The sequence below is a fragment of the Macrotis lagotis genome, chromosome 5 (genome assembly GCF_037893015.1).
Source record: "Macrotis lagotis isolate mMagLag1 chromosome 5, bilby.v1.9.chrom.fasta, whole genome shotgun sequence".
Lineage (NCBI taxonomy): Eukaryota > Metazoa > Chordata > Mammalia > Peramelemorphia > Peramelidae > Macrotis > Macrotis lagotis.
This window is the reverse complement of record NC_133662.1, coordinates 100,771,158-100,783,947: the sequence shown is the minus strand read 5'-3', so window position 1 is coordinate 100,783,947 and position 12,790 is coordinate 100,771,158. Positions and strand designations below refer to the sequence as shown.

General features: G+C 32.1%; 1 pseudogene; it reads left to right on the top strand.

Moving 5' to 3' along the window:
• Positions 1 to 11,782: 11,782 nt before the first annotated feature.
• LOC141489340 (U1 small nuclear ribonucleoprotein C-like) lies at positions 11,783 to 12,561 on the top strand (annotated as a pseudogene).
• The last annotated feature ends 229 nt before the right edge of the window (positions 12,562 to 12,790 follow it).

Here is a 12,790-nt window from a genome sequence, read left to right as displayed (position 1 = left end):
CAACTTAAAAATTTGCATATGCATAAGGATGAATGTTGAAAAACTTGCATATCATGTCTTTGCAAAAAGAAAAAATAAATAAAAAATAAATATATGTTATGATAGAAGTAAAAAAAAATAAAGCAATTATTTAAAATAGGAAGAAACCAAATGATGGATCAGGTGACCACCTTGTCACCTTCACATCATCCTCATTTCTCATAGCATCAGTCCTCTGAAAAATCACCTACCAGTGTCTGAAGTTTTAAAATGTTTTTTAGGGTAATGAATTATCCTCATTCTTTGTTGAGTATTCAATTTATTTTGTTTACACCAGATTTGATTTTGGCTCTTCTCTTTGGTGGAATATGCCATATTTGGGGGACATACTAAGAACTAAAACAACTATAACTGTAAGCAGCTATAAAAATAAACCACAGGTAATGTAAGTTATCTGTGTTTAAAATATAGATCACTGGGAGAAAAACCCTCTTAAAACTAATTATGTTGTGGATATTTTTGATAGGTTGTCAGGTTAATTATAGGGTACACTTAACAAATAAAACATTTTTCTGCCCAAGTTTAGGCAGCATGATAAAATGCAAAAAGTAATGTATTTTGAGTAAGATGATCATCAACATCCTGGCTCTGCTACTTGTGTGCTTTGGACAAATCAGTTAGTTACTCTTTTAGATTGCAAATTCTGTATGTGAAAAAGACATTAGACTAGATGATCTCTAAAATGTTTTCAACCTCTTTATGTATATCTATAATCTTTGTTCACTAAAAGAAAAGGGCTAATTATCTTATGCTATGAAAAAGACAAAATCTAACAATTACATAGAAATCAAAGTTTAGAAAATAATTTCCATATTTTGTCTCTTTTGAGTTCCACAACAATCCTATGAAAGTCATTAATAAAACATAATAAATTTTAAAACTTAGATAGTCAATTATCAAAGATGATGAGTTGCTCAAATTCATATACCTAATAAAAAACATAATCATGATATAAATGTCTTCTAACTCAAAATTAAATTTTTCTCTCTACTCCATTTTGTTTTCTCTGACTCCCAGAAGAAATAGCCATGTCATCAATAATTGACTCTTGTTAGACTATGCACGTATAAACCTTAGGGATTTAGGGATAATCTGAGAGAATGTATTTCAATTATTATGTTTCAATGATGTTAACACCTGTCTAAAATTTGGTGTCTATCTAAGCTCAAATAAAATGCAAATATCCACAAAATAGCCACAGTTGATTTTTTTATGTAAACTATAATAAATATATTTTCCTTCCTGTTGCTTCCCAAGGAGAATAAACGGAATAAAAGAAAATATTGTAGGGAACTGGCTGCCATGAAATGTTAGCAAATTTCTTCAAGAAAAAATAATCAATAGCCAGACCTACAAATTCAAATTTGAAGGGGATATTTAAAAGGTCATAAATTATCATGATTGCTACAGGTTGTTTTGAACTTTGTGCTCCATCAAAAATTTAATAATTTCTAAGGCTATTTATTTACCTAGTGATTGAATGTTTTTCAATATTTGTGGAAAATGTTCAGCATATGAAACTGTATAAGGTCTAGGATATCAAATAATTTCTAATAAAGAATTCTCTTGCCACCCAAATAGCATGAGTCTGTAAAACTAATTTGTGGAAATTAATGGTGTGTGAATATGAAATTTTATTATTTTTTCTGGTACTAAACTTTAAATAGCATATGGTATTTTTTGGAAACAGAAAATGATGGATAACTTATTTACAAGATGAAATGTGAAATGTCTTTCATGAAGTAAAAACAAATTCCCCTGAGACATTCAGGTTTTTGCAGAACAAATATCGTTGCTGGTTTACATCAGTTTTCTAGTTGAAACAATGGAATTAGCAATCCTTGAAATGCAACAATATTACAGAAAGTTACAGATATCTGACTTTTTAGTGACTAGCTAAAAGGTGTATCAATATTATTTTTTTTGGCAGGGATTCAGAGGAGAAAGTCCACTTGGCTATCTTCAATAATTCAACATTTTCTATGTATTGTATGTTCTGACTGATGAAACTATCAAGATTAAGAAAGTACTGAATCAATGATTTCATATAATATAAATGTTGAGATTGATCATTAGCATTTCCTTCATAACTCACACTTACAAATAAAATATGAAGACCACATTGACACCTAACAATAAAGGGCAAATAGTATATTTCCATATATTTCTTTGTAGATTGATTCAATCTGTATTTTGATGCACTGTATCCAAAAATGATATTTTTCATTTCACTATAAAGATCAGTTTCTAAATGTTGATAGTTCAGAGACTATAATCTTTTCTTCCATCATCATAAGCCTATAAGTTCTAATTATTTGTTGAATAGAAATTTTCTAATTTTAGTAGTTCTCAAAAGTGTTTTAATCAGTTCTTTCACATTCAAAGTGAACTGTTCATAAAATGTCTGAAAATGTTCAGGAAAATTTATGTTCAGACATATTTAGAGAGATATTTATGTTAGCAGAAAACTGTTTAGCTGGGGTACAACACCATTTGGAAAGTATATGTATCCCTTTTGCAATCTGGTGAAATTATGGAAATTAATTTCAGAATACTTTTTAATCCATAATTAATTGGGGCCAATTTTTATTTAGGGATTAGTAAAAAAAAAATTCTTCATTTTCCATGAAATTTCATAAACCTTCTTACATCTGTCCATTGACTCCTTGGATTAAGCATCCCTATTCTAATGGGACCATGGAGATTAATAAACAATTTCTATTATATCACGAAGAGTATCTTTTAAGAATAGAAAAGATTTCAGGGATCAGTGATGAACTAGCTACTCGTGAGTTTCAATTTGAAAGTGAAAGTAATCCATACTTGCATCATGCAGATAAATATATGATAAATACCTTTACTGGTTAAAATAAAAATTATCAGATTTTTAAAAAAATAATTAATTCTCATTCATTTTTACATGCATATTTCCAAATTCTAAAATTTCCTTACTCCCTCAACACCAACCTCCTCCCCTCAACAGGGAATAGTCAGGTTGTATTTTACATACATAATTTGTTAAGCATATTTACAAATTACCAATTTTTGGCATGAGGAATTAGGATTAGGGGAAAGAGGAACTTAAGAGATAATTTTTATAAAGTGATCATCAGATTCAGAAGGGTTGGGGTTTTTTTTTCCCGCATGTTTGGTTTGATTTGGTGTTTCTTCCTCTGGCTGGGGATAATATAGTCCATAACCAGTCAAATACAGTTGTCCTAGCTCTCTGGACTGTCAAGAGGAGTTGCTTCCATCAAGGTTGTTCATTGCATAATGTTATTGATGTGTACATGGTTGTCTTGACCCTACTTCTTTCACTCAGCATCAAATCTCATAAGTCATTCCATGCTTCTCTAGAGTCTGACCGTCTATGGTTTCTTATAGAACAATCATATTCCAAAGTATTAATGTACTATAACTTGTTTACTCAATTCCCCAATCGATGGGCATCCCCTCAACTGCCAATTCTTTACCACTACAAAAAGAGCTGCTATGAATATTTTGGAATATGTAGGACTTCTTCCATTTTTTTTTGCAATTTCTTCTGCATATAGTCATAGAATTGGAACTGCTGGGTCAAAGGGTATGAACAGTTTTATTGTTCATTGGGCATAGTTCCATATTGCTCTCCAGAATGGTTGGATCTAAAAGGTGAACTCACCAAAACTGAGGAGAAAATTAAAGTAATAATTCAGAATTTTTTTGCCCAATTCTATTCAATAAATGTGATAATCTAAGTGAAATGGATGAATATTTACAAAAATATAAGTTGTCTGGGGTTAAATAAAGAGGAAATTTAAATGCCTAAATAAGCCTATCTCAGAAAAAGAAATTTTACAAGCCATAAATGAATTTCCTAAGAAAAAATCTACAGGGCCAGATTAATTTACAAATGAATTCTAACAAACATTTAAGGAACCATTGGTTCTAATTCTATATAAAATCTGGAAAAATAAGTGAGGACAGAACTCTGTACAACTCTTTCTATGACACCAATATGGTGCTGATATCTAAACCAGGAAGAGTCAAAACAGAAAGAAAATTATAGACCTATCTCCCTGATAAATATAGATGCAAAAATCTTAAATAAAATCTTAGTAAAATGATCACAGTAAGTTATCATTAGGATAACACACTATGACCAAGTAAGATTTATCCCAGATTTATAGGGTTAGTTCAATATTAGGAAAACTGTTAGTATAAGTAACTATATAAATAACAAAACTATCAGAAATGATTATATCAATAGAAGCTGAAAAAGTCTTTGACAAAATGTAGCAATCATTCCTACTAAAAACACTAGAGAGCATAGGGATAAATGGATTGTTCTTTAGAATAATAAGCAGTATCAATCTGAAACTATCAACATGTATTATATGCAGTGGGAATAAGCTAGAAGCATTCCCAATAAGATCAGGGGTGAAACAACTTTGACTGTTATCACCACTACTATTCAATATTGTATTAGAAATGTTACCTTCAGTAATAAGAGAAGAAAAAGAAATTGAAAAAAAATTAGAATTGGCAGGGAAGATACAAAATTCTCACTTTGCAGATGACATGATGGTATAATGATGGTATAACAAAAGATCATCAAAAATATATTAGAAGGGGTGGCTAGGTGGTGCAGTGGATAAAGAACAGGGCCTGGAGTCAGGAGTACCTGGGTTCAAATCCGGGCTCAGATACTTAATAATTACGTAGCTGTGTGGCCTTGGGCAAGCCACTTAACCCCATCTGCCTTGCAAAATCCTAAAAAGAAAACATATTAGAAAGAATTAGCATTTGACAGGTTTCCAATTATTTAGATCTGATTTTATTTGGGTTAGGAGAGCTATATAATTGTGTTCATACAGTTTCTGGGTCTACAGATATTTTAAATGGAATTTCTCTTTCTATATCTTGTTCTTGGGCTTTATTGTTCAGATATAAAAGTGTTCATGATTTTTGTGAGTTTATTTTTTATCTTGCTATATTGTTGAGTTTGTTAATTGTTTCAAGGGTACTCTAGGTATAGCATCATATCATCTACAAAGAGTGAAAGTCTTGCTTCCTCATTGCCAGTTCTTATTCTTTCAATATCTTTTTCTTCTCTTATTGCTTCTGCTAATGTTTCTAATACTATATTGAATAACAATGGTGATAATGGGCAACCTTGTTTCATCCCCGGATTTATTGGAAATGCTCTGTGTTTATTTCCATTTCATATAATTGTTGATGATTTTAAATAAATACTATTTAATATTTTAAGGAAAATTCCATTTATTCCTAAACATTTTAGTGTTTTTAATAGGAATGGATGTTGTATTTTATCAAAGGCTTTTTCAGCATCTATTGAGAAAATCATATGATTTCTGTTGGTTTTACTATTGATATGTTTAAATAAATATGTTGAATGTTTTAATAATGTTGAACTATCCTTGCCTGCCTGCTATAAATCCAAACTGAACATGGTTTATTATCCTGGTAATCACTTGCTGTAGTCTCATTACTGAAATTTTTTTTTAAATTTTTCAATAATATTCATTAAGGAGACTGGTCTATAATTTTCTTTGTCCGTTTTGATTCTTCCTGGTTTAAGTATCAGTACCATGTTGATGTCATAAAAATAGTTTGGTAGAACTCCTTCCTCTCCTATTTTTAAAAATAGTTTATGTAGGAATTAATTGTTCCTTAAATGTTTGGTAGAATTCACTTGTAAATCCATCTAGACCTGAAGACTTTTTCTAAGGCAGTTTAGTGATGGTTTCTTCAGTTTCTGTTTCTGAAATGGGGTTAAGTAATTTATATCCTCTTCAATTAATCTGGACAGTTTGTACTTGTGTAAATCTTCATCCATTTCACTCAGGTTGTCCAATTCATTGGCAAACAGTTCAGGAAAGTATCTCCAAATTATCTCTTTGATTTCCTCCTCATTGGAAGAGGAAATCATCTAGTTTGTTTTTAATGATGCTTGCCATCTTTTCCTTGGTCATGAAAAGCTTCCTTTTCCATAGATCTGACAGGTAAACTATTCCTTGAAATCTTAGTTTGCCTATAGTATTGGTTTTTATGTCTAAATCTTGAATCCATGTTGATCTTATCTTGGTCTAGGGTGTGAGGTATTGGTCTAATCCAAGTTTTTCCCATTCTAACTTCCAATTTTCCCAACAGCTTTTTTTCTTTAGGTTTTTGCAACACAAATGGGGTTAAGTGGCTTGCCCAAAGCCACACAGCTAGGTAATTATGAAGTGTCTGAGACCTGATTTGAACCCAGGTACTCCTGACTCTAGGGCCAGTGCTTTATCAACTGCGCCACCTAGCCACCCCCCAACAGTTTTTAATCAGAGAGAGTTTTTATCAGAAAAGCTAGACTTTTTGGGTTTATCAAATAGCAAATTACTGTAATCATTTCCTACTATCTCTTTGTACCTAATCTAATCCATTGATCCACCATACTGTTTCTTAACCAATACAAGACAGTTTTGAGGACTGATGATTTATAATATTATTTTACAACTGGTAGGACTAAGCCACCTTCTTTTGCATTTTTTCCCATTAAATCCCTGGAAATTCTTGACTTTTTATTTCTCCATATGAATTTACTTACAATTTTTGTAATTCATTAAGTAAATTTTTGGAATTTTGATTGGTAGGGCTCTAATTAAGTAGTTTAATTTAGCTAGAATTGCCATTTTTATTATAATAGCTCAGCCTATCCATGAGCAGCTGATATTTACTCAGATGTTTAACCATGATTTTATTTGTGTGAGAAGTGTTTTGAAATTATTTTCATAAAGTTTCTGAGTCTGTCTTGGCAAGTAGACTCCCAAGTCTTTTCTATTATCTGACATTACTTTGAATGGGATTTCTCTTTCTAGCTTTTTCCACTGTATCTTGCTATTAATCGTGTATGTGTGTGTGTGTGTGTGTGTGTGTGTGTGTGTGTGTGTGTCTGTTTGTGTGTGTGTGTGTGTATCCTGATGATTTATGACAATTTATTTTATTATCCTGTGATTTTGCTAAGTTGCTAATTCTTTCTAGTATGTTTTTTGATGATGTTTTGGGATTCTCTAATCATAACATCATGTCATCTGCAGAGTGAGAGTTTTGTATCTTCCCTGCCAATTCTAATATTTAAAATTTCTTTTTCTTCTCTTATTCCTGAAGGTAACATTTATAACACAATATTGAATAATAGTGGTGATAACAGTCATTCTTGTTTTACCCCTGTTCTTATTGGGAATGCTTCTAACTCATCCCATTGTATATAACACTTGTTAGTGGTTTCAGATAGATACTGCTTATTATTCTTTATTTTTAGGTTTTTGTAAGGCAAATGTGGTTAATTGACTTGTCCAAGACAACACAGCTAGGTAATTATTAATTGTCTGAGGCCGGATTTGAACTCAGGTACTTCTGACTCCAGGGCCAGTTCTCTGTGCACTCTGTAACCAAGCTGCCCCTGCTTATTACTCCAAGGAAAAATCCATTTATCCCTATGCTCTCTGGTGTTTTTAGTAGGAATGGGTGCTATATTTTGTCAAAGACATTTTCAGCTTCTATTGATATAATTATTTCTGATAATTTTGTTATTTATATAGTTACTTATACTAACAGTTTCCCTAATATTGAACTAACCCTGCAAATCTGGGATGAATCTTACTTGTTCATAGTGTATTAGCCTAGTTATAACTTACTGTAACCATTTTGCTAAGATTTTATTTAAGATTTTTGCATCTATATTCATCAGGGAGATAGGTCTATGATTTTCTTTCTGTTTCTACTCTTCCTGGCTTAGATATCAGCACCATATTAGTGTCAAATAAATAGTTAGACAGAATTCTGTCTTCACCTATTTTTCCAGATTTTATATAGAATTGGAACCAATTGTTCTTTAAATGTTTGATAGAATTCACTTACAAATTAATCTGGCCCTGGAGATTTTTTCTTAGGAAATTCATGTATGGTGTGTAGAATTTCTTTTTTCTGAGATAGTCTTATTTAGGTATTTACTTTCCTCTTTATTTAAGCTGGACAATTTATATTTTTGTAAATATTCATCCATTTCACTTAGATTATCAAATTTATTGGCATAGAATTGGGCAAAATAATTATGAATCATTACTTTAATTTTCTCCTCATTGGTGGTGAATTCACATTTTTCATTTCAGATACAAGATATTTTCTTTTCTTCTTTATTTTTTAAATAAAATTAATCAGAGGTTTAACAATTTTATTGTTTTTTTCATAAAAACAACTTTTGGTTTTATTAATTAGTTCAATAGCTTTCTGACATTCAATTTTATTTATTTTTCCTTTAATTTTTAGAATTTAAAATTTGATAAATAATTGGGGGTTTTTAATTTGTTCTTTTTCTAATTTTTTAGTTGCATGTTTAGTTCATTTTTTCCTCTTTCTCTAATTTACCATGTAAATATTTAAAAATATAATATATCCCCAGACAACTGCATTGGCTGCATCCCATAACTTTTGATAATGTTGTTTCATTATTGTAATTTTCTGGGATTAAATCATTATTTCTTTCCATAATTTGTTGCTTGGATCCATTCATTCTTTAAAATGAGGTTTAGTTTCCAATTAGTTTCAGATCTATGTCTCCCTGGCCCATTGTAGCATGTGATTGTTATTGCTTTATGATCTGAGAAGGATGTACTCACTACTTCTGCCTTTCTGCATTTGATTATTAGGTTTTTATGTCTTGATTCATGGTCAATTTTGTTGTAAGTGCCAATCCTGCAGAAAAAAGTATATATTCCTTTCTATACCCATTTCACTTTCTCCAAAGGTCTATCATGCCTAGGTTTTTGAATAATCTATTTGCCTCATTAACTTCCTTCTTGTTTATTTTATGGTTAGATGTATCTAAATCTGAGAGCAGAAGGTTGAGGTCTCCCTCCAGTGGACTTTACTGTCTGTGTCTTCAGATAACTTCTTCAACTTCTTCTCTAAGAATTTGGATGCTATACCACTTGGTGCATGCATACTTATTATTGAAATTGCTTCACTGTTTATGCTACCTTTTAGGAGAATATAGTTTCCTTTCTTATCTCTTTTAATGAGGTCTATTTTTGCAGCCACTTTGTCTGAGATAAGGATTGCTACTCTTACCTTATTCACTTTAGTTGAAACAAAATATATTTTGCTCCAACATTTTATCCTTACTCTATATGTGTCTCTCGTTTCACATGAGTTTCTCGTAAGCAAAATATTGTAGGATTCTCATTTTTAATCCACTATGCTATTCATTTACCTTTTATTGGATAGCTCAACCCATTCACATTCAAATTTATAATTACTAACTCTTTATTGCCCTCCATTCTATTTTCCCTCTGTATTTTCTCCCCTTTTTTGATCTCATCCATACTCCCTAATTTTTGCTTCTGAATACCACTTCCTCCTGTGTTTTAGCCTTGTTATATCCAACCACCCTCCCCATTCTTTCCCCTTTCCCTTTGCCCCTTCTTCCTTCCTTCCCTTCCTTCTATTAGTCTTTTTGTCCCCTCTCCCCCTTTCACCTTTTAGTACTTGAAAGGTAAGATAAGTTTCTTAACTTAACTGAGTGTCTATGTGTTAACTTTAAGGAAATTCTGATGAGAGTAAGATTCAAGCAATTCTCACCTCCTCTTCTTTTCCACTCTATTACAATAGGTCCCTTGTATCTCTTTATGTAATTTGTTCTGTTAAGAGGTTTGTTTAATATTATTTATGATGGAAAGCCAGGAGGCAGAAGAGATCCTGTCTTCTCTCTTTCATCGTGGCTGGCCTTCTGTACATTCTGAACTATAACTACATGTTATATATTTTTCTCCTCTTTATTTTTCCTCACAGTTCTTTTCATTGGATTCCTTGTCCTCTACTCTTCTTTACCTCTACTGCAACCTTGTCCTATTTTTCCTTACCTACCCACCTCACTCAGAATTTCTCCCTTGTCTTCTCTCCCCACCTTACCCTCTAACCCTCTTGTGTTTTTGTGACATTAGAAGACTTTTATAACTATATATATATATATATATATATATATATATATATATATATATCCCATTCCCATTCAGAGTAGGGTTTCAGAACTATCTGCCCTCCCCTTTCTAGCTTGTGTATATTTTTCCTTTTTCATTTTTTCTATTTAAACTCAACCCATCATTCATATCTCATTCCAAGTCATTCTTTCAGACTACCTAAATAAAAATGACAATCATATGAGAATTAATATTTTGATATATAACAATATGACCTTATTGTTTTATATGTCAATTTGTTTCTCTTGATTTCTTATGTTTTTGTCACAAATATTTGATAATCTTTCAGTTCATTAAATAACCTTTTTTTTACTACTCAGGATTATATTTAACCTCGTTGCATAAGTTACTCTTGAAGGTGACCCCATCTCTTTTGTCCTATGAAATATAAAATTCCAAGACCTATAGTACCTCAAAGTAATAACTACTGGGTCTTGTGTAATTTTTATTGTAGCTTCATCATATTTAAATTATTTTTTTCTTATTGCTTCCAATAGTTTTCCTTAAGCTTGGAGCTTTGAAGCTTAGTTGTAGTATTACTCTTGGTTTTTCTCCTTACATATCTTTCAGGTGGTAATTAGTGATTTTTTATCTATTTGTAATTTGCCTTCTAGTTACAGAACTTTGGATAAATTTTCCTTAATAATTTCTTGCAATATTGTACAACATTCTTTTTTATAATTTTCAGACAGTCTGACTATTCTTAAATTATTCCTCCTCAGTCTCTTCTACAGATTAATATAGTTTTGAGTTTTTCTCATATCTTTTGCATTATCTTTTATTTTTATTCTTTTGATTTTATTTTATCATTTCTTTGTGTCTTAGAACATGACTAGTTTTATTTTGAAAAATTCTAATTTTCAAGGTATAATTTTCTTCCTTAAGTTCTTGATTCTCTATTTCAATTTGTCAAACTTTATTTTCATAATTTTCTTGAATTGCTTTTAGTTTTTTCTAATTTTTTTCACAATCTGCTTTTTGATTTTCAAAATCCTTCTTTAGAGTTCTTTCAAAAATCTTTTTGTGCTTGTCAGTATTTGACATTTATCAATGAAAAAGGAATTAATTTTTTTTTTTGTTTTTGCTCTGTTATCCTGAATATCAACTCAGATGTTCACTATGCCCTTAGTACCTATCTATATTTGGGTTCTTTCTCCATTGCTTGATCATTTATTTTTGCTTTTTGTTTTATTATGATTTCATCATCATCATTATATTCATTTATTAATAATGATATAACACTTAAAATTTTTAACTTATATTATTCTATTTGATCCTCATAATAACCTTAGGAGGAGATGGTAATCTAATTTTATATGGGGAAACTAAAAATTAAAAAATTAAAGCAAGAGACTGTTTCCTGAATTGTCATTTTATGAAGTTTCTTATCCTTTTGTTATCTCTTTAAAAGGGAAATTTCTGAGGAAACATGCCCATTAATTGCTGTACACCAGAAATCAGACGTATTTTTGTACAATTAAAGAATAAAAAGCAAAATGAATCAAATGTATTGTAATTACTTGCAATTTACAAATTATTGAAGTGAAAAGCAATAACATGCTTATTTATAAAAAACTGAGCAAAAAAATGGAAAAATGTTATTTTTACGAAGACGTTTGCCCTATAAGAGAAATCTCATTAAGAACAATTGTAGAATGTTTTTAAAGAAAATATAGGAGAGTGCACTAGGCACGGTGGCTCTCTCCTGGGCTGGGACAGGCTTTATGCCCCCCTTCTCTCTTGGCTCCCCCTGCGCTCCCAGGTGGACCCGGCGGACAGCGGACGGCGGCAGCGCGGTGCTCACGGGCTTGGCTGGTGGGGGTACAAGTCATCTTTCTAGGATCCCTGCTGAGTTTCTATCTGAAGAACTAGCGCCATTGTATCAGCATTCCAGAGTTAACCTTATATGTGAAGAGGGGGAGGAACCTAGCCAGCCTCTTCTAAAGATACCTTGGACAACAGTGCAACATTCCCAAGTTTTATTGTGATTACTGTGATACGTATCTCAATCATGATTCTCCATCTGCGAGGAAGACACACTGCAGTGGGAGGAAGCACAAAGAAAATGTGAGAGACTATTACCAAAAATGGATGGAAGAACAAGCCCAGAGCCTGATTTATAAAACAACCACTGCATTTCAACAAGGAGGAATTCCTCCCAACCTCTTCTCTGCTCCTCCACTAGGAGGGCCTATGATCCCACGACCTCACCCTAGCATGATGAAGCCCCCTCCTCCTAGAATGATGCTTGTAGGGCCACCTCCTGGCATGAAGATGCCCATGGGAAGCCACAAGCCTATGATGCCTGGTTCTCCAATGATGAGACTCCTTCGTCATCCTATTATGGTGCCTATACCCAGCAATGCCTAGACCAGACAGACAAAATAGGAAAAATGTGATGAAACCCATTGCTCAGTTTTCTATTCTTTGTTCTCTTTCACCAGAGCATCATGGTGCTGGGTCTCAGATATGGGGTTTTTTTTTTTGCCTCTTTCCTTTTTAAAACGCTGACACTCTTACATCACCATCACTTTCCCATGATTCCTCTTCCCCCCACTATGTCCTCCTCTCCCCTCAGTATCCCTCCCCTGTGATAAATAAGTACAGTGAAAAGTCAACACATTGGACATGTCTAAAAATCATTCCTTGTTCTTTACCTATAATTTAATAACTATGCCAAAAGGAAAGGAAACATTTTACCAGTCCTCTGAAGTCACAGTTTCATAAGCATT